This window comes from Canis lupus, chromosome 1, assembly GCF_003254725.2.
Source record: "Canis lupus dingo isolate Sandy chromosome 1, ASM325472v2, whole genome shotgun sequence".
Classification (NCBI taxonomy): Eukaryota; Metazoa; Chordata; class Mammalia; order Carnivora; family Canidae; genus Canis; species Canis lupus.
Window position 1 is genome coordinate 59181257 of NC_064243.1, and position 26789 is coordinate 59208045.

At 35.9% G+C, this 26789-nt stretch overlaps 1 protein-coding gene and 1 long non-coding RNA gene across 7 annotated transcripts in view; one reads left to right on the forward strand and one right to left on the reverse strand.

Moving 5' to 3' along the window:
- MAN1A1 (mannosidase alpha class 1A member 1) overlaps positions 1 to 26789 on the reverse strand; it is a 166638-nt gene that overhangs the window by 69163 nt on the left and 70686 nt on the right. The gene's annotated exons all lie outside the window — the stretch shown is intronic.
- On the forward strand, positions 139 to 13115 carry LOC112644493 (uncharacterized). 6 transcript variants are annotated; one of them, XR_003126423.3, is made up of 6 exons: positions 139 to 229; positions 2947 to 3156; positions 6031 to 6247; positions 6477 to 6676; positions 9075 to 9282; positions 12824 to 13115. It is a non-coding gene; the product is annotated as an uncharacterized LOC112644493 (long non-coding RNA). The 6 variants fall into 6 exon arrangements; XR_003126420.3 differs by lacking the exon at positions 9075 to 9282 and having other exon boundaries at positions 12824 to 13111; XR_003126422.3 differs by lacking the exons at positions 9075 to 9282; positions 12824 to 13115 and adding an exon at positions 9544 to 9830.

Below are 26789 nucleotides of genomic sequence, written 5' to 3' on the forward strand. Positions count from 1 at the left end.
CAAGAATGGTCCAAGGGCCATCATGCTGTGGGGAATTTATTACTAATCTTGGTTGTACAATTAGAATCATGTTGGGAGACCTGAATAATGCTGATGTCTGGGCTGCACTCCTGAGGTTCTAAATTCTATAGTCTGAGGCTTCCAGATCAGAATTATTTCTAAAAGCACCATGGGTGATGTCCCATGATTCTAAAACACAAGCCAGGGGGAGAACCACTGCTGTTGGAGGGTAAGTCCTGGGCTGAAAATTGGGAGACCTGGTCCTGTTCTAGCTTCACTTATTTACCAGGGCACGGAGAAAGGAGAAGTTTTTTTAAAAAAGACATATTATTGCAAGTGACCTTTATGTTTTAACTTCCTCTGATGTTAAGAGTAGGTGAAATGGATGATACAGAGTTAAATTAGGTACAAATTCTGCCCAGAATGTATAAGGAAGATAATATATGCACACAAATATCTAGAATATAGATAAAATGAGAACTGGTGATAAAATCATCTGGGAGTTCAGATGAGCTCAGTAAGGCTTCACAGTGGAGACAGTATTTGGATGAACACTGTCTGCAGCACGTAAGGGGGGGGCAGTGATACTAGAGATTAGAAAGTGGAGGAGGCACCCCCGTAGGCATCAGGGTAAACATAGCCACAGGCAAGTGGTGGCATGGAGTAGAAATGGAATAGGTCAGCTTGCCCAACCAAAAAAGGAAGCATACAGGTAACAAGGTCGGACATACACTGCATGGGCCCAAATCACGGAGGGTCTTAAATATAAGGCTAAGAATTTTACTCTGTTAAAATGGGAAAATATTGAAAGTTTTTAAGCAGCCACTTCACTTGAGCAGATTGTGCTTCAAGAAGAGTAATTAGATGACATCCATTCACAGTCTCTAAAGGAAGACCTGCTCCAGCTTTCCCCAGGACAGATGAGGCAGCTAGCAGGTGCCTTACCCTTCTTATACTGGAGGGCTGGGAACTATTTTCTTCTGCCTTTTCCTTAAACAATGGAGATGTCAGAAAGGCTGGGGGAACCCGGAAAAGTATGGAAAATGGGAACAAAGTCCTCTCCCAGGCAATGGGAAAGCATTCTTTAAACCCAGTGTCAAAGAAGTCTTGTGTATCTTCTCCAGAGGGAAGGGTTCCAGTCCGTAACTCCTGCTCTAAGACCTGAGTCTCTCCAGAGAGAAATGCAGGACCTTGGGCTCCCGGACTGAATATACTCTAGTAATGCCCATGTTGATGCTATTTCAGAAACCCTACTCTTTTGCAATCTCTCATTTATTAACGAAAATGAAGAAAGCAATGATTTTTAATACAAATTTTTGATTGACAATTCAGATAAACTATCTTTCCTGGTATAAAAATAAGGACACAGACATTTACAGTATAGAGAAAGCACTAGAAAATTCCCCCACTCTCTTTAAAGTGGACGATTTTCCCATTTCAACAGCTAACAGTATATGGAGAGAGAGGAGAAAGAAAAAATAGACCAGAAGCTCTATTCTTCCTTTTCTCTGCCTTACCCTAGAGAATTCCATGTTCTTGTCTGCTGAAAGGGATTATCCAATCACTGTCCAGCCATCTGTTGACTTCCTAGTTTCCACTTTTTAAACTGTTAATTAATTAACTCCTTTTCAAGAAACTTACATAAGATGGAAGTCAAACGATGCAATTAAAACACCATCGTGGATATTATAACCATATGGCGTGGGAGGTTAAGGATGCAGGCTTTGAAAACACAATGCTTGTGTTTGAATCTCAGTTCCAACTTCTTCAAATTGTGTAATCTTGGATAAATTGCTTAACCCTCCGTGCCAAGCTTTCTCATCTATAAAGTAGGGATAACAATAGCGTTTGCTATTTTAAAGGTTGTGGGGAGGAACGTGTTTTTATGTTGAAAGACCTTAGGACCCGTAGTAATCACATTAAAAGGTTCCTTATATCATTATCGCGATAATGATAATGGCATTTCCCTAAGAACTTTCCCTATTTTGCTGCCTGAAATTCTTGTGTTGGCTTTTATCCCACTGCTGTTTGGTACCTTCTACTCAGGCTGTTTGTGTACTGTGACCCCATAATGCATACCCTTATCATAAGCACTCATTCTCAAGAGCTAAGTCCTCAGTTCTCATCACCTGTTTGCATTTCTTAATTTGACTTTCCACATTAGCTCTAGTTCTGTACTTCTACTTGTGTGCTCACATCACAATCTGGGTGTCTTGCTGTCTTCTGAAACTTAATATGTCCAAAGTGACACTTAACATTCCAGGCAAACTTCTCCAGTTCCATCAATGACACTGGTCAGCCAGTCCCTGGGGCTCAGGAGAGCAGGCATATTGACTATTGATTTATCGCTCTTTAGGCATCAAGTGTCAGTGTTCATTTCCCCAAAAAGTCTCATATACAGCTCATTCCCTTTCTATGATATGAGCATGGTCCACATTTTCATCACCGGGTACCATGAAATGGCAGGATAAAAAAAGAAGGTCCTCTTCCTACCTAGTCTCCCATCCTCCAGGATTTTCCCTCCTGTCCCTATTAACCTGTAACTATATCACCAAATTTCTCTTTTTATGATTTTCTTGTTCAAGAAACAATCATTATTATTCCCTCTTGTCTAAAACATCAGGATAAAATAGGTGCACTAACTTTTCAATGACTTCTATGAATCAGACCAATCTATTATCTTTTATTCTCTCAAATACCACTCTGGCTCCAGCTTGAGTCTTCATGGTCTCAAGCTCATTGAAGTTCAGTCCTGTTTAGTTATCTTTTTTGAAAAAAATGATTTTCCTCCCAGCTTTATTGGGATATAACTGACATGTAACATTATGATCTGATTCATGTATATACTATGAAATGATTACCACATTAAGCTTAGTTAACATCTCTTTCTGCATACTTTTTAAAAAAATGTTTGGTGGCGCCACCTTACTGCACTTATTTGTTTAGTTCTCAGCCTGAAACACCCTCTTCTGCCTCCTGTTGGCCAATCCAAATTCGCCCATACCTCAAGGCCCAAGCCAACTCCCAACTCCAGGCCAAAATCTTTGCCTTCTGTGATCTCCTTACATTGACAACTGGCATCACACAACATAGCCTCTAATTACAGAAAGCAAGATACAGATCTCTAAATGCTTGTGTGACTGCCTGTACACCCAGGTAATTTTCTTTTCTTTCTAAAAGTAGAGAAAAAGACTTCCATTTCTCCTTCATTGCCTATTATACATATCCAACTCAGGTTAGGCCTCCCCTCCACACCCCATTAGGCCATTTTGTATTTAAATTTATTGCTGTCACCACAGTATTCCCACGAGTAGTGTATAGTAGGATCTTTATATTTTCAGTTAATAGATAGGGAACAGTGACCCTTCTATCTTGAGGCTCCCTAGACTGCCTTTGCAGGTTCCCTAGCTCTCTGAATGCCTAGTTCAATCTTAGCCTCAGGAATCTGCTTTCGTGTCCCCTTTTATGAGAGGTCTTTCTTAACCCCACATAAAATTAGCCATTCTCATTGCCTATTCATCATACCATCTTATATATTTCTGTTCCTCTATTTATCACATCCCTAATTAGTTTACTGTTTATTGTTTGGCAATCCTACTAGATGTAAGCTTCACGAGGGCATTGACTGTCTTCTTTGTTGCTATAGACATATATCTAGTATCTAGGAAAGTAGCTGGTACTCATTAAATGTTCATTTAATAAACGAATGAATCAATCCAATATTAATAAATATACAGGGCACTGTAATGAGAAACCACTGATATTTTAGTGCTTGCAAAATACTGCATCATATTCTATTAGTTTCTAATGCAGGCAAGTAATTAATTATGTCAAATACTGTGGAGTCGCAACCTTGGGCACAACAGCAAGAGTTTTGGGTGAAATCATTAACATGATGATACTTTAAATGAAATCATATGTGAGCCTGAGTCGATCCCAATTCTTAATGTTTGATATCTCCTCCCGAGACATGAAGAGAGGAGATAGAAATCTAGATTCTCAAAGAGAACATCCTTCTACGTAATAGAATTCCCAATTAGCCTGTAAAGTTAATCCTGTTAAAAGAAAAGGAGGAGAGTCACAAATCATTCTAAAGAACAGTTAAGTTTTAACTAGCACATTCTAGACAATGTGCTGAAAGGAAAATCATCACAAAAAGCACACTTCAATGGTACGTCAGTGCTCCTTCCAATGGCACCGGCAAGATGAAGGTAATACTAGACCTGGGTATCACTTGGATACTAGGATTGAATCTGCTATTGTTTCAAAGTGAGACCTGGGGGCATCACTTAACTTTTCTGGTTCTCAGTTTCCCCAGTGAAATGGGAGATGGGGGCTGGTGATTTTTATTTTTGATTTATAGACAAACTAGTACTCAGAAGTCACAAAGCTAGTACTAAAATGAAACTGGCAAAACCCCAAAAACTATTATCCTTTTTATAAAGATAGGAAATGTTAATTTGCCACTAAATTCTTAGTCAATCTTGGTTTCCAGGGTTTACTAGTGTTTATGTTTGATGGGGAGGATTTTATAATGAGAGCAAGAAGAAAAATGACAGTTAATAAAATGCAATCCATGCTGATAACAGAAGATATTTTCTTTTTTAAAAAAACGACCATTAAAATTAAAGTTTTCATGCAACTTGCACCAATCAATTTGAGATGAGCAGACATCTTATGACCCATCTTCAGATTTATGAAGAAATCTTCAAAAAGATCCTGCATCATAGAGATTCTGATTATATCCATAGCAAAAAAATCAAAACTAATATGATTTGCTGAAAAAACGGTGGTAAAATATGAGGTGGTAAAATATGATGACATAGCTTCTAAAATAATCTCTCAAGCACGTAGCTAACAAATAGGTTTAAATAATAAAAAAAACTTTTATGGTCTCAACTTAAGAATTTCAAGATAACAGCACCAAAACTATATCTTTTCATTACATTTAAGGAACATCATCACAGCCTTATTGCTGTTTTTGATCAATGTTTAAAAAACTTCAGCTTTTAGAATCTATCAAATAAGAACATTTCTCTTTTTTCTTTACCCTCACAGATAGGATTAGACAAGGCTGTAAACAAGATGTATGGTTTTTTTTTTTTTTTTTTTTTTGCCTTTCTAGTTTGCAGATCCCTGAAGAACTGTACAGAAATATTTACATGCCAAAGAGTAAGGAAAGAGGAAATGGATAAGAACAGACGGCTCTGGCTCTGGAAGAACTCGTTTCAGTTCAGACATGCTTCAGTTTGAAGCACACAATCAATATCAAAGCCTTTCTTCAAATGCTTATGCTGAAAACTTCACTGTTAAAAGATCAAATAATAATTCCCCATTAGTATAAGCAGCATTTACCTATTACTCATTTTCACTACATAAAGCTTTCAGCACAAGATGCCATAGATATGATAAATATCTTTGGCTGAAAATAACTGAAATAACCTATATTGTTAGCTGAGTTGATTAACACACATTATATGGGCCAGATTTAATCATTCAACCAATAAGTACTTATTGAGCTACTACTCTGGCTTTTTAATTTAGAGTGGAACTACTAAAGGTTTAAATATTTGAATAAAGATACATAAGAATGGTTAATTCAGCAGAAATTTAGAGCTGGCAGGGAAATCAGAAGTCATCTAGTTCGATAATCTTGAACTGAGGTTTACAGAGGCCCTAGTCCCCTAATTAAATGCTCTGATGTGGGATACTTCCATAATAGCTGTAGACAAGAGAATGCCAGCTTCATGCCACCCCAGAGACGAGTAATTCTTCTGATCCAGAAAAACTCTCCTCTGTGTGTCTCTTGTATGTATGTGTGCACGCCTCTTTCACTGCCTTTTTCTAATCTTTGCATTATCACTGTAACGAATGAAAACCCCAAACTGAAGTTTTTCTAAATAAGAATAATTTTGTTTTATTTGTTGAATTGCATTATGAACTTCATTTTTTGAATTTATAAATTAGATGACTGCTTTTGTCAATTGTTTTGTTTTTCTTCTCTATGACTCAGTATAATTCAATTTTTAGTCTTTAGGCAATTAGATGAAGAGAGTAATCTTCATTTTCCTGAAAAATAAAACACCAAGAGCTCTCAACTGGATTATTCAAAATAAAAACGTTATGCATGCTAATCTGCCAGTAACCATGAGTTACAATGAAGAAGAATCAATGTAACTGTACCTTAGACTGGATTTTCTACTGTATGGAAGTACAGAGTTTAAGTGAAAGGAAATAAAAACTTCCAGTAAGTATAATTTTAAAATATGGATATAGAATACCCTTGTGAAGAGGCATTTTTGGCTTAGCCAGCTTGTCAAAAATATTTATTCTTATGAAAAAATTAACAGTGATTTTTTTTAAAAGTTTGCTTTTATAGTATCCCCTAGTCAAAATGAATAAATGTTGGTAAATGAATTAATAAAATCGCATCTTGGTACCGATTTTTTCCTGAGGGCTCTAATTTCATTCCCTAGCTCCTGAAGAGGAAAGATATTATAAAGTTAAGACAGCAAGAGGACAACTGAGGAGGAATACGAGGGAGAATTTTAGGCTGTTGTTTAAAGTAGACATTGCCAGTATCCATGTGGGCAGAAACCACTGCCACCTACCTACTCCTGGAATTGGTCCTGTGTTTTCCCTGAACATATGGCAGAGTCAAGTGGCCTGGTAAGAGGTAAGAGGCCCACTGAAGAGGCAATCAGGAGACCTGGGTTTTAGTTCAGGATCTGCTACTTTTCAGTTTTGTCACAGTGAAGATGAATCATTTCACTTCTCTAATTTTCTGTTATGCACAACAAGGGCAGTAGACAAGATACTCTCTGAGGTACTTTTCTGCTCCACAGAAACTGATTTTAAGACTTAAGAAGCACTTACTACATGTTTCCCAATGTAATAAAGGCTATAAGAGAGACACACAAGAAAAGAAAAGATCCTTGGTCTCAAGGAACTTACAACCAGGAAGGCGAGCCAGGTGTATAAAACTATAGACACATAAAATGCACACCATAAAACAATAATATGAACATCTAGGTAGAGGCTACACTGATACAGGCTGTAACTATGGGAATAAAACATAGCAAGAAATCGAGTTAGGTCCCGCAGGTGAGGTAAGATTGGAGACGTGGCACTTACCTGGGTGCAGGTGGGTGTGTATTTGGGGGTAGGTACGTACCTGTTTGTACACAGCCTGTGTCATTGTGTGGACAGTAGATCAAGCAGAAGGGGAGAGGAAGGAACCTGACAGAGAACAGGGTAGAGAGCTAGATGAAGGGGACCTAGAAAATGGTGGATGAAGTCACAGAGGTTCATTACTCTTGCAGGGACAAGAAGTTAAAGTGTTGGTTAGAAGAGCATATCACTGGGTCAAGGAAGTCCCAACGCTCATCACCTCAGTGCCTCCCATTTACAAGTGGAAGAATTTCTGAATCAGGGTCCTGAGGAATGCAGCAGGGAGAAAGGCAGGAATTCTCACTGGTTATGGAAAAAAATTTTCTGAGTTGTAAGGGGCAAAGATACATAAATGACAACACCAAGAAACATTATGCTGGCAGTGTGATAGAGGAAAGATCCTGAGAAATAATTCAGGTCCTTTACAAAACTGTTTTTCAAAAACAAAACAAAACAAAAACAAAAAACAAACACAAAACAAACCCAACCCAAAACCCCCAAAAAAACCTGCTTCTCAAGAAGAAAGTATATTTAGTGTGCAGGTAAGGGGGACAGTACAGGGGCTGGAGAAAGTAAACAGGATGACGATAGAAAGTGTCCCTCTCATAACATTCACTCAACATGGAAGTTCTAACAGCTGTGGCACGTAGGTATACCAGCACCCTGTTACCTTAGATGTTCTAACTTCTGAAACATTGATGAATAATAAGTGACAGCATAACAGTTCAAGCCTTGACAGTGCTCAAAGATGGGCTGTTGAGCTGCTCGTTCTATCTCAATTTAGGTTTAAAAAATGGGCAATTCACCAACATGAAGTGTTGAAAAACGTGCAGTATATTGCTAATAATATTTCATATTAGTTAAGTGTGCCACATACTGCCTGAAAACACATTTCACATCAAAAAGAAAATACTCTTTTTGAGAAAACATAGTGCCTGCTAAGGAGACAGGAAATGAGAAAAGCATTGTACCCTATCTGGCTATGATTTCTAACAGAATTTGTGGAATCCATAACGGTTGTTAATATGTGCTATCATAGTGTTCAAACAGGGACTGTTCTTTCCCAAACCATTTGAATATCACAAACCATTAGAAATATACAAAATCTCGGTTTGGTAACCTTTGCCCAATAGAAAGATAAGAAAATGACAGCCTCGTCTCTCCAAATATATTATGATTCCTTGGCATTTTTTAGTTCTGAGACATTCTACGATAGGAATTTTTCCAGATACCAAATCTCACTTCTAAAACACATCAAAATATTTATAGCTTATAACCTTTGTATTTGTACTGGTTTTAAACACATGTTTATCTGTTCTTTTGATTTAGCGAAATGTGCAGGGAGATCCTGTCTTGCTGACTCAGCATCTGCATCACATGCAGACACGGGGTTGGGATGAAGAGATCCAGGTCCCTGCCATCTGCTGACAGAGCAGTAGATCTGGAGCACTCACTTAACCCACTCTGTGCCTCAGTTTCTTTTCTTTTTTTTTTTTTTTTAAGATTTTTATTTATTTATTCATAGAGACACAGAGAGAGAGAGAGGCAGAGACACAGGCAGAGGGAGAAGAAGGCTCCACGCAGGGAGCCCAACGTGGGTCTCGATCCCGGGCCTCCAGGATCACACCCCAGGCTGCAGGCCGTGCTAAACTGCTGCGCCACAGGGGCTGCCCTGTGCCTCAGTTTCTAAATATGTGAACAGGGAATCATTTTCCCAAATCACAAGATGATTAAATGTGATTAAATGCACACATGCTTCTTAAAGAGCAATGATAGTTACTATCATCATTGCTCTTTGCGATAAGACGGTGGTTCCCTCAGGAATAATTGAAGGATATTAGGCTTTTTTGTCCATACACTAAATGGTCCAAAAACTGCTGAGCTTTTATGTCTGCTTTCTACAGCCATACTGCTTCCTTCTGTGATTGGCTATCCGTGCATTACAGTGAACACTCCTCAACGTTGCAGTATATTTATTCTCCTTCTAAACTGCCGACTAATTTTGTAGACAGTTGTCTGTACCAGAGCCCGAGGAGAAGTCAAATGTCTCTTCCATGCTTATCTTATGGTGAAGGGTATGAGCTTCAGGAAATGTGCCCTTTTTTGTGTCAGGTGACTGAATTTGTATTATTATCTCTATAGGTATGAAAAAGCAGTGATTTAGGACATTATTTAGTAGTAATAGTTTACAAATTTGCAAAGTGAACTAAATACCTACATCTACAAAGGTTTTGTTTGCTTATTTAAAAAAAAATGCAGAGTGTAAGCTACTCCTTTTTCCTTCTAAGTAAATGTAAACCCATCTGATTCTAAATCTAATCCCATTAATCTGGCAGTTTTGATTTCTGTATAACCCTCTTTTATCCTATAAAGGACACTTCTAAATTGCTTTCGGGCACATAGTTCAAAATTAACAATGTCAGCTGATGGATGAACATTTTAAGTTACCAAATGGTGATGGTGAACAAAAAATTCAGCAGCAGTGCCACTTTTGTTTTACTTTTGTGCCTCCCTGAGCAAGCAGATTTAACTTCTGAGCCTCAGCTGCCTCATCTGCAAAATGGGAAACTGTATCTTTGCATCTGAGAAATTCCTGCTCATCTCCCATTCTTTTAAACCAAACATCCAAATTAAATTTTTCTTTTTTATTATACAGTGAATATATTCTCATTATTGAAAAATCATAGACAAACAGAAAAAAGAGAGTCCCATTAATCCTACCTACCTACGTATAATGATTGTTAACATCTTAAGTGTCTATCCTTCTAAATGGGATTGTTTTTGAAAAATGGCATTTTTCCATATAAACATTTTGTAATGTTTTAAATCCATCCGCAGCAGCTTAATCTACATCAAACACTGCATCAGAAGTCAGCAAACATTTTCTGTAGAGGGTCAGATAGTTAAGTGTCAGATATATATTCTCTTGCTCTCTCTCTTGGGTTTTGATTTTTCTTCTTTTCTAATCCTTTAAAATGTAAAAACCATTCTTAGCTCTGGTAGTAAAAAAAACAGGTCTCAGATGAATTTGGCCAGAGTGCTGTAATTTGCTGATCCCTGTTTTATATAAATGCATACATTCTTGTAACATTTTTCTTTAAAAAAGCTACATAGTATCCCAGTGTATAGATACACGAGAACTTAGCCAGACTCCTGTTACTTGACACTTAGATTTCCATTGTCTTGATATTATAAACAGCAGTAGCATGAACATCTCTGTACATGTTTATTTGTATAAATAACTGTACATGTCTAATTCCTCAGGTTTTAAGTGTTTGAAAGCAGAATTTCTGCTCAGAAGGCATTCACTTATTCATTCACTCACTAACAAGAGAGGTAGAATCAGATCAGCCACAGACAAAACGTAAATGAATGGGTGTGTCTGCAGTTTGCCATCCCTGTATTATGTTCACTTTACTGAGTGCCTTAAATATTTTTCATTTACAGTAAGACGTCCTAAAATATTTTCGTATCTCCTATTTCATGACAACACTACATATTTTAATAGACCAGTGTTCTATTCTTATACTACCATCAATAATTCAATTCTTGTATTAATAACAATCATTATCAGGATATCAAAATGTTATGCTATTCATTATTTTTCTACTAGAAGAGCTTAAAAAATAACAAACTGAAATGATCTTGGAAGCATTTCCTCTTTACAACACAAACATAATAACTAATAGGAAACATAATTTATCTTGTCCATTGTGGCCACTCTTGTACTATCCAAAGCTATTTAAAAGCTATTACATACACACACGCAAACACATACACACACTTCAACATAGTGGAAACTTTCCAAGTTAGGAACGTTCAGAAAGAGACCTCTTTTATAATTCTGACCTTTAAAAAATGTCAATTCATTTATTCAACAAATATTTATTGAGTACCTATGTAGTACACGCGGAGTTGCATGAGGCACTTGGAATACATAAGTAAATAAGACAGCTGTGGTCAATGACTCATAACACTTGTTTTTGAAGTGTGACTCTGGAAAAATGTCCAGAGTAGTGTGATATTTGATGATACAGAGTAGTATTTGATGAAGGATCAAGTAATAACTTCCATTTCTTCTCCAAAAAGAAAATGAAGAAGAAACAAATATTGCTGTGAGTACTACACAAGATAGTAGACAAATTCTTGCCATCAGCCTAACCACATAAAATCAGTAAAAGCATCAGAGATATGTAGAAAGACATCTGTATACTTTCTACTGAGAAAGTTCTCATTTACGTGTTTTTGAAGATTTTTAATTCACGTGGGTTTTTTTTTTTTTATATATCTATGTACATATATACATCTTTTCTTCTGTGCCTGGTCAACATCTTGAAGGTTATCATTCAAATGGGAATCACCCTTAGTAAGCTAAGGAACTGATTAGATCTGTTCAGAAGAACTAGCTTTAATGGAAAGATTGAGATAGTAGCACTGCGTGTTTAAAAAAATAAAACCCACAAGGAAAGACAAGTACTATATGATACCATTGTATGTGGAATCTATAAAGGCTGAACTCATAAAAACAGCAGAATGGAGGTTGATCTGGGGGCTACGAGGGAAAAGGGGTACAGAAAATGAGATGTTGGTCAAAGGGTACATGCATACTTTCAGTTATAAGATGAATAAGTTCTGGCTACCTAATGTACAGCACGGTGACTGTAGTTAACAACAGTGTATTATATACTTGAAAGCTGCTAAGAGTAGATCTCAAATGTTCTCCCCACAAAAAAGAAATGGAAACTATGTGAGGTGATGGAGGTGCTAACTAATGCTACTGCAGTACTCATTTCACAATAAATAGGTGCATTGAATCATCATGCTGTAAATCTTACTTACACACTGTTGTAAGTCAGTTATATCTCAGTAAAGCTGAGGGGGAGGCAGACAGTAGGACTCACAGTTCTGAGGTGAAGCAAAGTGGAGAAAACATGGCATTCAAGGATAAAAAAGGAGTCCAACAGAAGTGATAGAAGATGCCTGGCAGTCCTAAGTCCAGTCTAAGGACCAAGCAGCAGACCCACAGAATCAAGGTGAAAAAGAAATGGAGTCAAGCTCTTCTAATATAAAACAAGGGTGATGCCCTGGATAAAAACTTGGTACGAATGCCGAAAATTTCATCTGTTAACAAAATAGAGAGTGGAGTACTGTAACTTTGGCCCTAATTTAAAGGACTACAAGACACTACTGTTGAGGATAAATAACAGAAATCCATGGGAAGTAGCAACTATCTTATTTTTAGGGGCTGTGACAGAAGAATAAAAACAAAAATTCTGACAAATTCCAACCTGGATCTTGGACTTCGGATGAAATAAGATTTCAAAAGGCTTTAAAAATCTTCATTAAATATTAGAGAGTAATGACAGAAATCCGTGCACACATTCTTCTGGGATTATGAGAGGGCTCTTCTATTTGCTTTATTTAACTATAGAGTTTTACTTCATATAAATGAAACCCCAAATAACTTATACTCCATTTGATACAATGTTTGTTAGATTTTAGGAAAGGAGCTTCATCAGGACTCCCAAAAGAGGAAATGTTTCCCTCAATATACTTGATGTCATAAATTAGGACAGGCTTTCCTAAACAATGGTGACAGCCAAATCTGGATGTCTATTTTCTTAGTTATTTTATTATTTTATTTTTTTTTAAGGAATCCTCTTGATTGCAAGCGATTTCATGGTATGAGGTCAGTGGTTCTCAAAGTGTGGATGGATTTCAGGCAAGCAGCATCAGCATCACTTGGGGACTTGCAAGAAGTGCAAATACCAGATTCCCATCCAGAATACAGAAACAGAAACACTCAGAGGGGGGTCCATAAATCTGTATTTAATAAGCCTTCCTGGGGCTTTGGATATATGCTAGTTTGAAAAGCACTGAATGTAAGTGGACTCAGGTAATTCAAAAAGAATGAGAAATAAATTGATTGGAAACAAAACTTTCATCCAAATATTTATATAACACCACAGGTATTACACGGTTTCTGCAATGAACCAAGTGAAAATCTTTAATAATCTTTAAGTTTAGCAAATTGCACAAGAGATATTAAGCCACATGACCCTGAATTCACAGTTTAACAGCTAACTCTCCATTTGCTGTTTGCCTGATATTAAGAGCAAATGGGACAGCCAATTCCTAAATGAATGGCAGTCATCACTGCATAATTTCAGTATATGCGCTTGCCGCAGTGGTTTAGGAGCTTACTTTAGTGTTAGTCATGTCTCTAAGTCACTTAATAGCATTAGAATGGAAAGATATGGTCAAATTTATGAGGCTGAGAACAAACCTCCTGTGAGTACTTTATACCACATTGAGAATCTAATTACTGGTTCACAACACAGCATTTATCAGTTTTTCTCCCTTCATACAGACTCGGTTGCAAATCAGCACACAATAGTATTCAGTTTTGAAGGGACGTTTATATGTAAAGTAGCTCTTGTATCTATTTGTGGTAGTTCACAGGTAAAATAACCCTGTTTTAGCAGAGGACTGATCATACAAGGTTGAAAACATAAAAGAACCACAATTATTTTTGACAGTAAGAGCTATGGCAATGTTATATCAGGAATAATGTAATTGAGAAACATTTGTAAAATGAGGCGTGTCTTATGTTAATGGTGGGAAGAAGATGTATGTACAGCTTTCTTAAGATGTATTTTGGACTTCTTTTCATTAAAGTTCTTAACAAGGAAAATCAGCAGGAAAGAAGTGGAAACTAGTGGATGTTTGTAAATATTTCTTGATGTCTAGATCCCTCAGGAAACTTGAAAAATTTAAATACATAAACCTTTAAAAACTTTCCCGGGCCTTTCCAAACTCTTTGGGCAGGATAAACTTCATTTATCAATGACTGATTAGAATTCCAAATTGGGAGGGGAGGTGGTAAAATTAACATATTAGTTTCGTGCTCATTGAATAAGTTTTACACTTAAAAAAATCCTGAAGAAGACTTTCCACTAAGGAATGCAAATGTATTTAAATAAAGTAATCACACAACTAATTACAATCACAGTACATATATGCATTTCTGGAAAGTGAACCGCAAATCAAGTATTTTGAGGCAACTCCTTTTCTCCCCGTGAGTTTCCTTTTTTCCTTCCCTCCTTTCTTTTCTTTCCTTCTTTGCTTTCTTGCCTTCCTCCCTCTTTACTCAACATCTTTCTCTTTTATAGGTCTTGCAATAATGCACCCTTATACCGTGAACTGATAAAATTTCAAGACATAAAGAATGTAAAGAGATTTCACTCCAAGTTATCTCTAACATGCTAACTATATTAAATGTGAATAATCATACATAAACCATAAAATCTGAACATCCTTTGTTTCTATTACTGTCCACACTAGGATGACGACCTCTGTGAAAACTGCATAAATGATCTGAGCCAACTAGTAATAGCTGATGCTTATATAGGATTCAATATATTCCAGTGACTTTTCTGCATGTCTACATCTAAGTCATTTAATCCTTTAAACAAACCTCTTAGGTAGGAAAGGTTATCATCCCTCAATACGTTCACACAAAACTAGAAGAAGGTAGAGCTGGGATATGAATGCCCAAATCTGGTGCCAGAGTCCATGGTCTTGACCATCATTACTACATGCTACTGAAACCAAGTTTCAGAATAACTGACCAAATGTAGCATGTGTTATGACAATGAATAAATGAAAAGACTGCTTAGTGTTCTCTATACATGTTAGTCATAGTGCATACTATTGAGTAGACAGTTGCTTGAAATGACTTGGACATTTACTACTATCACACCCAAAAGTGGTAAATAAAAAACTGTTTCCAGTTCCTTGGGTGACTCGTTTTAAAAAGTAAAAAGATGAATGCTGTTTATCAAAACACTGCTTCAACCAGCACTTTAAGACATGTAGAATATTTACATACACTTTATCTTTGAACTCTGCTTGTTTTATGTCTGAAATATAACCTATAATTTATATGGGTCAAGTTAATTCAAATATATTAAACATTCTTTTAGAGAGAGAAAGAGACCCAAAATAGATCTCAAGATCTCAAATTGATTCCACCAAGCATAAATATCTTTCTGGGCAATTGTTTTGTTATTCATTTATTTAAAAACTTAAATTCTAAAGACACACAGAGATTCACACCCCCTACATACATACACACATACAAAATGTATAGTCTAGTGTAATATCCTAAGACATATATCCTAGTAATTACCATCCAGGTCAAGAGACAGGATTTTTCCAGCCCTACTAGAGGCCTTCCATGTGTTCCATCTCAGTCACTGCTCCTTCCTTCTCTCCAAAAATAACCACATCCTGGTATGTACTCTCTTCTATTTCTTTATCAACCAAGTGGTTCATCCTTAGACTTAAAAAAAACTACAATTTTTAAACCTTAACTTTTATTTTTATTTATACATTTTTAAAGATTTATTTATTTGAGCGAGGGAGGGAGGGAGGGAGGGGGAGGGAGGGAGGGAGGGAGAGAGAGAGAGAGAGAGCGAGCATGCAAATAAGAGCAAGCATGATGGGAATGGTACAGAGGGAGAGAGAATCTCCAAGCAGATGCCCCACGGAACATGGAGGGCTCAAACCTAGGACCCCAAGATCATGACCTGAGCCAAAATTCAGAGCTGGCAGCCCAACCAACTGAGCTACCCAGGTGTTCCTTAAGCCTCTTTTAAAGCACAGACTCTCTCTTTTCCCCTTTCTTTTCCTTCAAATTTATCTGGACAAATTTGAGTTATTTGAACAATAGGAACCACATTATGCACACACATGTGTAGTATAGTTCAACATTCTTTTCTTCGTATTTTTGACAAATTAAAAGCTGGATCCAGAGACCTGATCCCTTTGGTAAGACTCAAGGTGATATATTCTTTTATCAGGAGGCACATATGTGGTTTGCTCTCCTTTTGAGAACCTAGAAGCTGTTGGTCATCATGGCCTACATCCATTAATCCTCAGGGGTTGTAAAAAAATGGGTGATTTTCTACTTTGATCATTTTATTTTCATTTAACAGAAATAATTTTATTAAGAGACACTGTTTATCTACTACTTGGTTACCAGTAACACAGTTCATACAGAAAGGGGAAGATAAATGCTTTCTTTTCCTTTATCGATTTTCAAGGTCAAAAGTTGTCCCTGTCATTGTTTTGAAGGTGATCAACTATTTTTGTTTTTTAATATCATTATGAACTTATCCATTTAAACATACTAAATGGGTTTTAATCTGTTACATTTCTAATTTTTACTAAAATAAAATTCTCGTATTTGCTGGTGGAAGCCTCTTTTAAGTTGGCTCCTGAGTCCTTTTGACATTACTTTGTAGTCCTTGCTATCTGGTTTAATGAGTTGTTTCAAGCTAGTCTTGCACATTTTCTATTTTAGGCATTTCTGCAAGAAGCACTGGCTAGTAAGAAATAGGAATTTAAGACCTAGTCTGGGTGCTGGGGATGTTCATGACCACTGAATTCATCATTGTTTTTAGGCTTCTTCATGCCTAAAAGATGTGGTTATACAGATAGACATATACCCACATAAATGCATATTTATGCATGCTTAAGACAAAATAGCTCATAGGTTCATACTAATATTTCCAATTAAAATTCAGAACTACAATGTTTTTAACACTTTTATCATACAATCTGCCCATTTAGAGTGTACGTTTCAGTGGTTTTAGTATAGTCACACTAAATTGATTCCCCACAATAAATTTTAGAACATTTTTATCACCCCTAATAAAGAAACACCATATCCATTAGCAGTCACTCCCCATTTCCCCCCAGCCTCTTCAGTCCTAGGCAATCTCTAATCTACTTTCTGTCTCTACAGATTTGCCTATTTAGGACATTTCATAAAAATGGAATCGTACGATGTGGTATTTTGGTTGACTCAAGCTTGTTCTTCAGTGAATTTATTAGGAAAGACTCCTGGAAACAATATTCTCTAATTTCTTGCATGCTGATAAGAGTTTGCCTGTATCCTCTGCACCTGAAAGTCCGTTTTACAAAATATAAAAGTCTTGTTTCTCATTTTTGTTACAGCTGCCAGAGTTCCCTTTGAGTTTCTATCTATTAATAATGGAAAGCAATCTGCATTCAAATTTCAGGTTGGGAAGGAGTTAAGACTGTATCTATTCCATAAGAATCCGTGCGTGCTCCTAATTGTCTGTGTTGATAGCAGTTTATTGTTTTCTTTGCAGTGCTTCTCTGCTTTTTAGCATTTCCTTTCCACAGAACACAAAGTTTTTCCAGGGCATGAAGATGTCCAACTTTGCTGCTGCTTTTTCATTCCCAGGGATTTACATACTTGGGCTGCCTAAGCATTGTACAACACAAAGCCTAAGTACATTACACCAGAAGCAGTCATTGTGTTTACACTCGAGAATGAGTTAAGAAGATCTGAGATATGGGGAGAAAATTTCTCCCACCACAGCCCTCTTTCAACTTACAACATTCTGTAAACTTGAAAATAAATGTATCATAGTTTTAGAACACTGGATTTACAGGATGCTTAAAAGACATTATACATTTATTTGAAATCAATGAAAAAATTTGAAAGTCATAAAAGGGCTTGCTCAAGGTAAAGTCAACATGCAAACAAGATTCCAGATTCTAAAAACAAGGTTCTTTACATTCCTAAGTGCTACTTCTTAAGTTTATTAGACGGACAACTCCATACAATGAATATTTCAAGTAGCCCATTTACAAATTGTTTAATCAAAATTTGGCAATTTCTCTTACAAATACACTTTTAAGTAGTGAGAGGCTCAGGATCACTATAGAAAAGTCTACTCCCATTACAGCATCTCAGACAAGTAAATAGCCCATAACTGGAAGGAAAGGCAGCGGTTTCAGGTGAGTAGAGAATCCAGAAAGAAAAGACATTGTTGACTTTTTATCACATCTATAGATACCCCAAATATTTTTAAAAGTCATATTTCAAAAATTTAGAAACTTCTAATACTTGTACGCCCATAACTAAGCTCTATCGATTCATATCATATAGTCATAAAATCATAATTGTTTTAGACTTTAAAAAATAAAGCAAAATAATTCAAGTCTTAAAAATATGGTTGCTAATTACCTTGGGTTTCCATCATAAAGTGAATCTAGATTTTGATTTGAGAAGCCTCTGAGTGTCTGGTAGACTGTTTGCTCCCTTCTTTATAGTCACCTCCTTTATCTCTCAGACAAGGTTTTCTTTTTTTCCCTGGCTTATTACTCAACAGCTTTTCTCTTTCTTCTTCCTCAAACAAGCATGCACTGCTTTTGAAGTTTCTTAAGAGATATTTACTGCTGTAACAACAGGAGAAAGGCTTTCTGCTATGTCTTCCCTAATACCTTTTTGCAATTAGATCCTGTAGAGAAAAAGTCACAGATTGTGCCAAGTGCCTCAGTGTTTCTAGATTTCTATGTTAGTAATGAACATAAACTTTATTTAATCTATACACTTAACAAAAATAATTCTATTCTTTTGCTTTTTAAATGGTTGATGGAAAATGCAGAGAAATTTCTCATTCACATATATTTTTTTAGAATATGAGATACTCTATATAGTATTTTGTATCACACATTAGGTTGAATTATGTGTGTGTGTATGTGTAACAAAAAAGTCTTGTTACTATAATTAGCCCTTGTCTTTTTAAACTGCTCTTGGTAATTCAAAGACGAGGGAGCTGGATGTGAGACTGCAAGAGTTTATGACCAATCTGTTTACTTAAGCTTTGTGTCACCTCTATCTCTGTGTGAACTGAGGACAATATTAACATTGAATTGATGTTTTGTAAATAAACCACCATCTGAAATGGAAATCTATAAATTGACTATAAAGAGCGAAATTCAATTATCACTGAGTAAAGTCATTTTCTTTATGAAACAGATGTCAGAAAGAGAAAAAGGTGACTTTCAAGACTCTACAGGCTAGATTCTTGTAAAAAAAAGTCAAAAAAATTTAAATTTTAAAAGAGTCTAGAACAACTGAATCCTGAGTATGTTTAGGAGCAAAAATTTGGTAATGAGTTTATTTTCCCAACTCTATTATAATTTTTCTTTAATGCTTTTCTGATTGTAAGATTATTACTAACTAGTTTCTAATGTATAGTATAGTTTCTAATGTATAGAAACTAACTAGTTTCTTTTGTATAGAAAAACAAAAGGGCAGAGGAAAAATCATATACCAATCAGAAGAAAATACTATTTATATTTAAGAAGTTTCTTATGTAATTATTGTTTTCCATAGCTGAAATCATATTATACATGAAATTTTATATTTTGCTTTATTGATATCAATAACTGTCCATGTCACTAAAAAAATGAGCAAGAATAAATCTTAATGGCTGCACAGTATGCAGTTGTGTGGGCATTTCACGATCTGTTCCATCATTCTCTTTTTAAAGATGTCTCCTCCTATTCAATGAGTACATAAAACATATCTCTTAGCTGCTTTAGACATAATAAGATTATGTTTTGGATTATTTCCTTTGGATAGATTCCCCAATGTGGAATAACTGAAGCTAAATAAATATCTTTATTAAGGATCTCCTTATATGCATATACTTGATAGCTTTTCAGAGCAATTATATCAAATTACATTCCTTTCAGCCTGAGTGAATTGTTGCTCTACTCTCACCAAACTGGGTATTAACAGAGTCTTTCGTTTTTTGTTAATTTGATAGTAAGGGGTGGGGGCAGGGGAGTTGATGTGTTGGTATTTTACATTGAGTATTTATAAATTAAGTTATTATTCTGTATCTGTCTGAACATGGAAGAAAAACACTGAAGTAAAACTAGCGAGAAGGGCAACACGAGACAGCAGAGAAGTGAGACTGGCATTACCTAGAAGTGTGAGGACTGCTCATTTATCTGCATGCTGATTAAACTCTATTATTTGAGAGGCGGCACCAGGAAATCCCTAAACACCTAGGAAAAACTAGCAGAATGCTAGGTCATGAGATGTAAACTTAGTTAATCCTTAGGGGCCTCCAGTTTTGAGTCCTGTCTTTTGATCATAGTTAACAGAATTAAAGGAAAACAATTCCATTAAATGCTGGTTCACTGCAAATCTTTAATGATTATGATAAGTAGGTATGTTAATCATTTTTGGCAGTCACTTTTCTGATATATGACAATAAATCTGAGTTTTCCTTCCTCTCTTTGTTTAGTGAATACAATAGAAAAAGCAAATAGGCAATAGAATTCCAAATTTTTATTCATAGTCAGGAGAAATTTATTCAAGTGCTGTCAACATATGGCAGATTTACCAGCTATTTTTAAATCCTTTTTTGGAATTCTCTAATTACATAAAAGCATTCCAATTGTATTGGTAAACCTTCACAATTTATGTCTGTTAATAAAACCAAAATATTTTAGTTTCATTTGAAAAGATAAGGTACTATTTTTCTCCTTGCTATTTTTCAGAAAATAGGATTCAAACATTTAAAATACTATTCCTTTTTCTAAATTATGTATATCTACATTATTCAGTGTTCTCAAATAAATACTAACATCCTCAGTGTGTGCCTTACTTATAAAGAAAAAGTGAATGTATACCTTACTCATTACAGTGTCACAATGAAATATAAATTTTATCATCATTCTGAATTGTATCTGATACTAAATCAGAGTAAAAAGAGATTGATGCTAAAATCACATAGATATTTTTTATATATTAAGGTATATATATTTTTATGTATTATAAATTTTACTTAAAATATGTTTTTATATATTATATATTTTATATTTTTATATATTAAGGTATATATAATAATATATATTATTATATATTATATATGAAGGTTTCTGCTTCATGAATTCACTGGTCAATGAGAAGCATTTTATTCTACTGATGAGGAAGGTGAGGGAATGTAAACATGGAGAAGGAAAATAAGAATGTGATTAAAGAACTATTTGGAAAAAAATTCAAGAACGTTGTCTCTAGGAAAATGACATGAATGCAATGAATAAATCATTTCAAACACAATTTGAATAAAAATCTGTTATAGTCTCACAGGTGTTATGAATGTAACAAGTGCTATAAATCTATCACATGATTTAGTTTTCATACTTCAATTATTCTTTGTTGTTCAGGAAGTGAAAGATTTCACAGGTAATAGAAGATGGTTGCTAGCTCATTATATGAAGTTTAGATGTTGAGAAGATGAGCAAGTGAATAAGGAAAAAAGATTGTGGTACTAACTCTGGTTTGAGAATACTATGTGGGCCGGGTCATGGAGCAGACAGTAGGATCTAAACCCAGTTCCAACAGCTCCTGTGGGACTCAGGAATCAGGTGCTCACAGCTTCAGTGTATCCACAACACAGAGATTATGTAATTTCTCCGGTATTGATACTGGCACATGATAATCAAAAAACAGTCTTATAACCACCATTATCATCACCACCACTGCCGCCCTCCTCTTCCTCTTCATCCCAAAGTTAAGAGAAGAATCTATTATCAATCAACTCTCAAGTTCCTCTGGAATGTTCTTTTCTCCAAATCTTCAGTGGTGTCACTTAGGTCCTGGTTCTAATTCAACCTAAGGGACATCTCATCTTCCCACTCCTCTATCACTTTTTATCCCACAATTGTCTTGTATTTTCTTCATAGTACTTATTGCTATCTGAAATTATCCTGTGAACTGATTTATCATATTATCTCACTATCATGTACATTTCATGCAAGCTGAGACTCTGTTGAATTTGCTCATTGCTGAATCCTCCAGAGACAGGAACATGACCTGGCACATAAAAGATGCTCAAAATAATCATAGATGGCATGTAATATTTGCCGAATAAAGGTGTGAATCACAAATGTGTCAATAGTTGCGTGCCTGATGAGATGAGAGAGCTTAAGGTCCACTACAAGCCAGGTAATTCTGGGTTAGTATTCTTCTAAGCCTAGTCAGAAAGCATTAGATGGTCATAAAGTTTAGATAGCAGAAATGCAAAATGAATGCTACAGTTATCTGAAATAGTTAAACCTAAACTGAGTAATAAGCATACTTTCTAGTTAAACAAAGGAAGTCTGTGATATGATAGAAGACTAAAAGTAAGAAGTCCCTATTTAATAATTATATAACATGTTAGCTGTAAGAATTGAGACACAGAAGTTAACAGTGATTACAAATTAGAACTGTGACTATCAAAAACTTAAAAAAAATCTATTAAAATAAGATCAAACAAGTAAATGCCTCAACCATATGGAACTTAAGAGACAAACGTGACAATCCACTGTGCTTATCTGGTCTAACCCTAACCTTCCACCTAATTGTTGACAAATCGAATTTAAATAAAAAATAAATAAATAAAATTTAAAAAAAAGAAAAGAAGTGCTTAGAATAGTGAGCTGTGAAAAAATTCTTGTATTCTATGCCTTTACCATTAAAGCTCTTGGATGTCCACATTTTGCAGGACCCTGGAATTAATCACTATTTGTACTGCTTTAGAGGAATTGTATACCTCAAATTAAAATAAAGATCAATTATTAAGTTAAAAACATTACCCTCAAGCCTTACATTTATTTTATCATCAATGTAAAAGAATTTTCATTTAAGTTATAAGATGAACTGTTTGCTTTCAAACGTACAATTAATGGTAGCATATTCAGGTATATCAGCAGATCTCTTAGAAGCACTTCATAATGTAGTAGAAATGGATTCAGTTACTACAATGGTTAACCCTAGGATTTGCCAACATTTCTAAACTGTTTTAAAGGGAAAAATTAAAAAAAAAATGTAAACTGTAAATCTACATCATAAGAAGGTAACACTAGAAAGCTTTATACATGAAATCTTTAGAGGACTTAAAGGCGGCACATGGAAAAGATGGCCATCCACGAACCTGAAAATTGGTTCTAACCAGACAGTAAATATTCTAGGACCTTGGCCTGGACTTTCCAGTCTCCAGAATTTGGAGAAATAAATGTTTGTTGTTTGTAAGCCATCTGTCTATGCTATTCAGTTGTAGCAGCCCAAATGGACTAGAATAATAATAACTAAATCCCAAATCATAACAATTTTGCCAAAGCAAATTTTTGGAAATCAAACAGTTTCATACAGTAGGTAAGATATAATTCTTAAAGAAAATCCAAAATAAATTCACATCAGCATGATCAAATTTACTACATTTATCATAGATAAAATCTAGTTGTAGTTTAAAAGAAACTGCTCTGCATAGGTATAGAGATGCATTAAATCTAATTAGCTATGTGTTGCTGACATGTCTAATGTCAACTATAATCATCTGTACTAACATCTAGAGTCATGAATGTTTGTCCAACAATCTTATATGTAAATTTCATATTATGTGAATAATTCTTTTTGTTTAAACAGCAACCTGTGTTCAGTACATATTTTCACACACATTTATGAATAGAATGTAAACATTATACCTAATCAAGTTTAAAAATAAGTTCACTGATACTTGGCACTTTTCTTAAAAAGACTAATTTTTACATTGTAGTTTTTTTCAATTAAAATATATTACACAGTCAGCCATGCAGACAGATTCTGGTAAATCCCTCCTTAACTACTTAGTCGCCTGATGTTATCCTGATCATGACATCATTCAAAGCTCTCGTTTTTAAAATATCTTATCCATGAATAGACATTCTCCAAAGACCTACACATGACCAACAGACACATGAAAAAATGCTCAACATCACTCAGCATCAGGGAAACACAAATCAAAACCACAATGAGATACCACCTCACACCCGTCAGAATGGCTAAAATTAATAACTCAGCACATGACAGATGTTGGCAAGGATTCAGAGAAAGGGGAACCCCCTTACACTGTCGGTGGGAATGCAGACAGGTACAGCTACTCTGGAAAACAGTATGGAGGATCCTCACAAAGTTAAAAATAGAGCTACCTTACAACTCACCAATTGCACTACTAGGTATTTACCCAAAGTATACAAACATAGTGATCCAAAGGGGCACTTGCAACCCCAATGTTTGCAGCAGCAATGTCCACAAGAGCCAAACTATGGAAAAAGCCCAGATGTCCTTTGACAGATGGATGGATAAAGAAGATGTGGTGCATATATACAATGGGATATTATTCAGCCATCAAAAAAAATGAAATCTTACCATTTTCCATGATATGGATGGAACTATTGTGCTAAGTGAAATAAGCCCATTGGAGAAAGACAATTATCATACGATTTCACTCATATGTAGAAGAAACAAGACAAAGGATCACAGGGGAAGGGAGGGAAGAATAAAATCAGATAAAATCAGAGAGGGAGCCAAACCACAAGACTCTTCTCTGTGGAAAACAAACTGAGGGTCACTGGAGAGGAGGTAAGCAGGAGGATGGGGTAGTTAGTTGGGTGATGAGCATTAGGGAGGGCACTTGATGTAACCAGCATGGGGCGTTATATACAACTGATTAATCACTAAACTCTATCTCTGAAACTAATAATACACTATATGTTAATCAAATTTAAATAATTAAAAAAATTCAGAAAGTCCAATCTTTTATTCATATATCCCACTATATAGCCTTTATTTCCAGAGCTTCCAGCCACCTGTAAATGAATGCTACCACTCTTGTGCTACTTTAACTAAACTTTAGGCCATTTAACCAGTCCCATTTTCTCTCCATACTCATCTGCTGTTCTTCACACTTACACTCGTTTTGGACATCATGGCCTGTAATTCCAACAATATTTTTGCCAGTATCTCCAAATCCATGCATTCCTTTGTCTCTGTCACATCTAGCTAGCAAAACACAACTACCACCAACCACCTACCTTCTCCATACTTGTATATGAACTCCTGAGGAATATACACCTAGGAGGACCGATACCACCATATCACGGTCACCAACCTAGATACTGGCCAGAAACTCTACCATGTTTCTCCAGTCAACCCTTTCTAGAATGATAATTCTATATTATACACACTCATCTCAATGTCTGTTTGCTCTCTGAGTCCTGGCAGATGTCCTTGTCTTCTACTTCTTCATACAGCTAACAGGGGTCATCAGATGATAATTATCTCACATCTCCACCACCAAATCTACCAAGTCACTGACATGCCAATTTTCTCCTTCACTCTCATTCTGCAATGGAGGAAGGATCCCTTCCTGAGGCCATCTGTCCTCTGAATCCCATCTTTCTCCACCTTTTATTTTTTTTTATTTTTTTATGATAGACACAGACAGAGGGAGAGGCAGAGACACAGGAGGAGGGAGAAGCAGGCTCCATGCCGGGAGCCTGATGTGGGACTCGATCCCGGGTCTCCAGGATCGCACCCTGGGCCAAAAGTAGGCGCCAAACCGCTGAGCCACCCAGGGATCCCCCTTTCTCCACCTTCTTAAAGACCTTCTTGTCAATCAAAAACAATTTACATTCTCTGCTATTACTCAAATCAAAAGTATTCTTGGTAAAGTCACCCGACCTCTGTTTTGCAATGTCCCGAAGATACTTTTCAGTCTTTTTTACAACTTGCCTTAGCAGAAGCCCTTGGCACAGCTGAATACTTCTTAATTTTTCAAAATGTTTTCTTTCGGCTAATCACATTCTATTGGTTTTCCTCTAACTTCTGGGACCACCACATCTCGGTCTTCTTTTCTAGTCCCCTCTTCTCCCTAATGCTGACATGTTAAGGCTCTCTTTTCTCCGTATGTTATATACTCTGGGGAACCCCTTTCCCTTCCACTCCTTCAATTATCATTTAGCTATTGATGACTCATGAGTTCAGGCTATAGCCTACTACATCTATGTGGTATGTTTGACATCCCTAATTTCTAGCTGTTTAGCCAGAATGCCTGAATTGGAAGCCCAGCTCCGCCACTCTGCATGCCTTTGGTCAAGTTCCCTAATAATCTGCTCTGTTTCTTCCTCCATCAAATAAGGATAAAAATACCTATTCTTATTTTATAGGGTTGTTGTGAAATCTAAATGAATTACGGTTTGTCAGCGGAGACTGTCTTCCTTTTGTTTGTTGTTTCTGCAGCATCAAGTGCAGTGGCTCAAAGCAGGTATTCCATAAACATCTGCTGATTCACTAAATAAGTGAACTTAGCAGATGGCAAATTATCACAATTCTGAGGAATTTTCTACTAGCCCTATCAAATTTTAAATTCCTTGCGATAGCTACTGCTTGGTATCTTTCTGGTGGGCACCACAATTTCAAAGAAAAAGAACACATAGGAATATTCCTGGAAAAATACAGCTTGTTTAAAACAGACATACCTAGCATTAGAAATCCATGTCAATAGGATTCAGGCAGTAAAAAACGATTTTGGAGTATTGGTTTTAACAGACATTGTAAATTATGAAATGATTCAACGTAAATCTAAATCTATTACCTCATCTCTTTCATTAGACTTTTGTAAAATGAGAAATGACTGGCCTGGGGAAGCACTTAAATCAAAGAGAAAGTGGTTGAAAGAGAAGCACCAGGTCCTCAATATCTGATCAACACAATTGGGTGCTGCCAGAAAGCAGCGATTAACTCCCACATCAGACAACAGCAATGGTGGTAACAGTCATTACTTTTGTACAGGGTAGTTTATGTCTGTCAACTTTACTGTTTAAAATTTGGAAAGTTATGGGAGAAGTCTAGAATAGAAAGTATTTCTTGTCTATTTTTTTTAAATTGTATTATTTATTCATGACAGACACAGAAA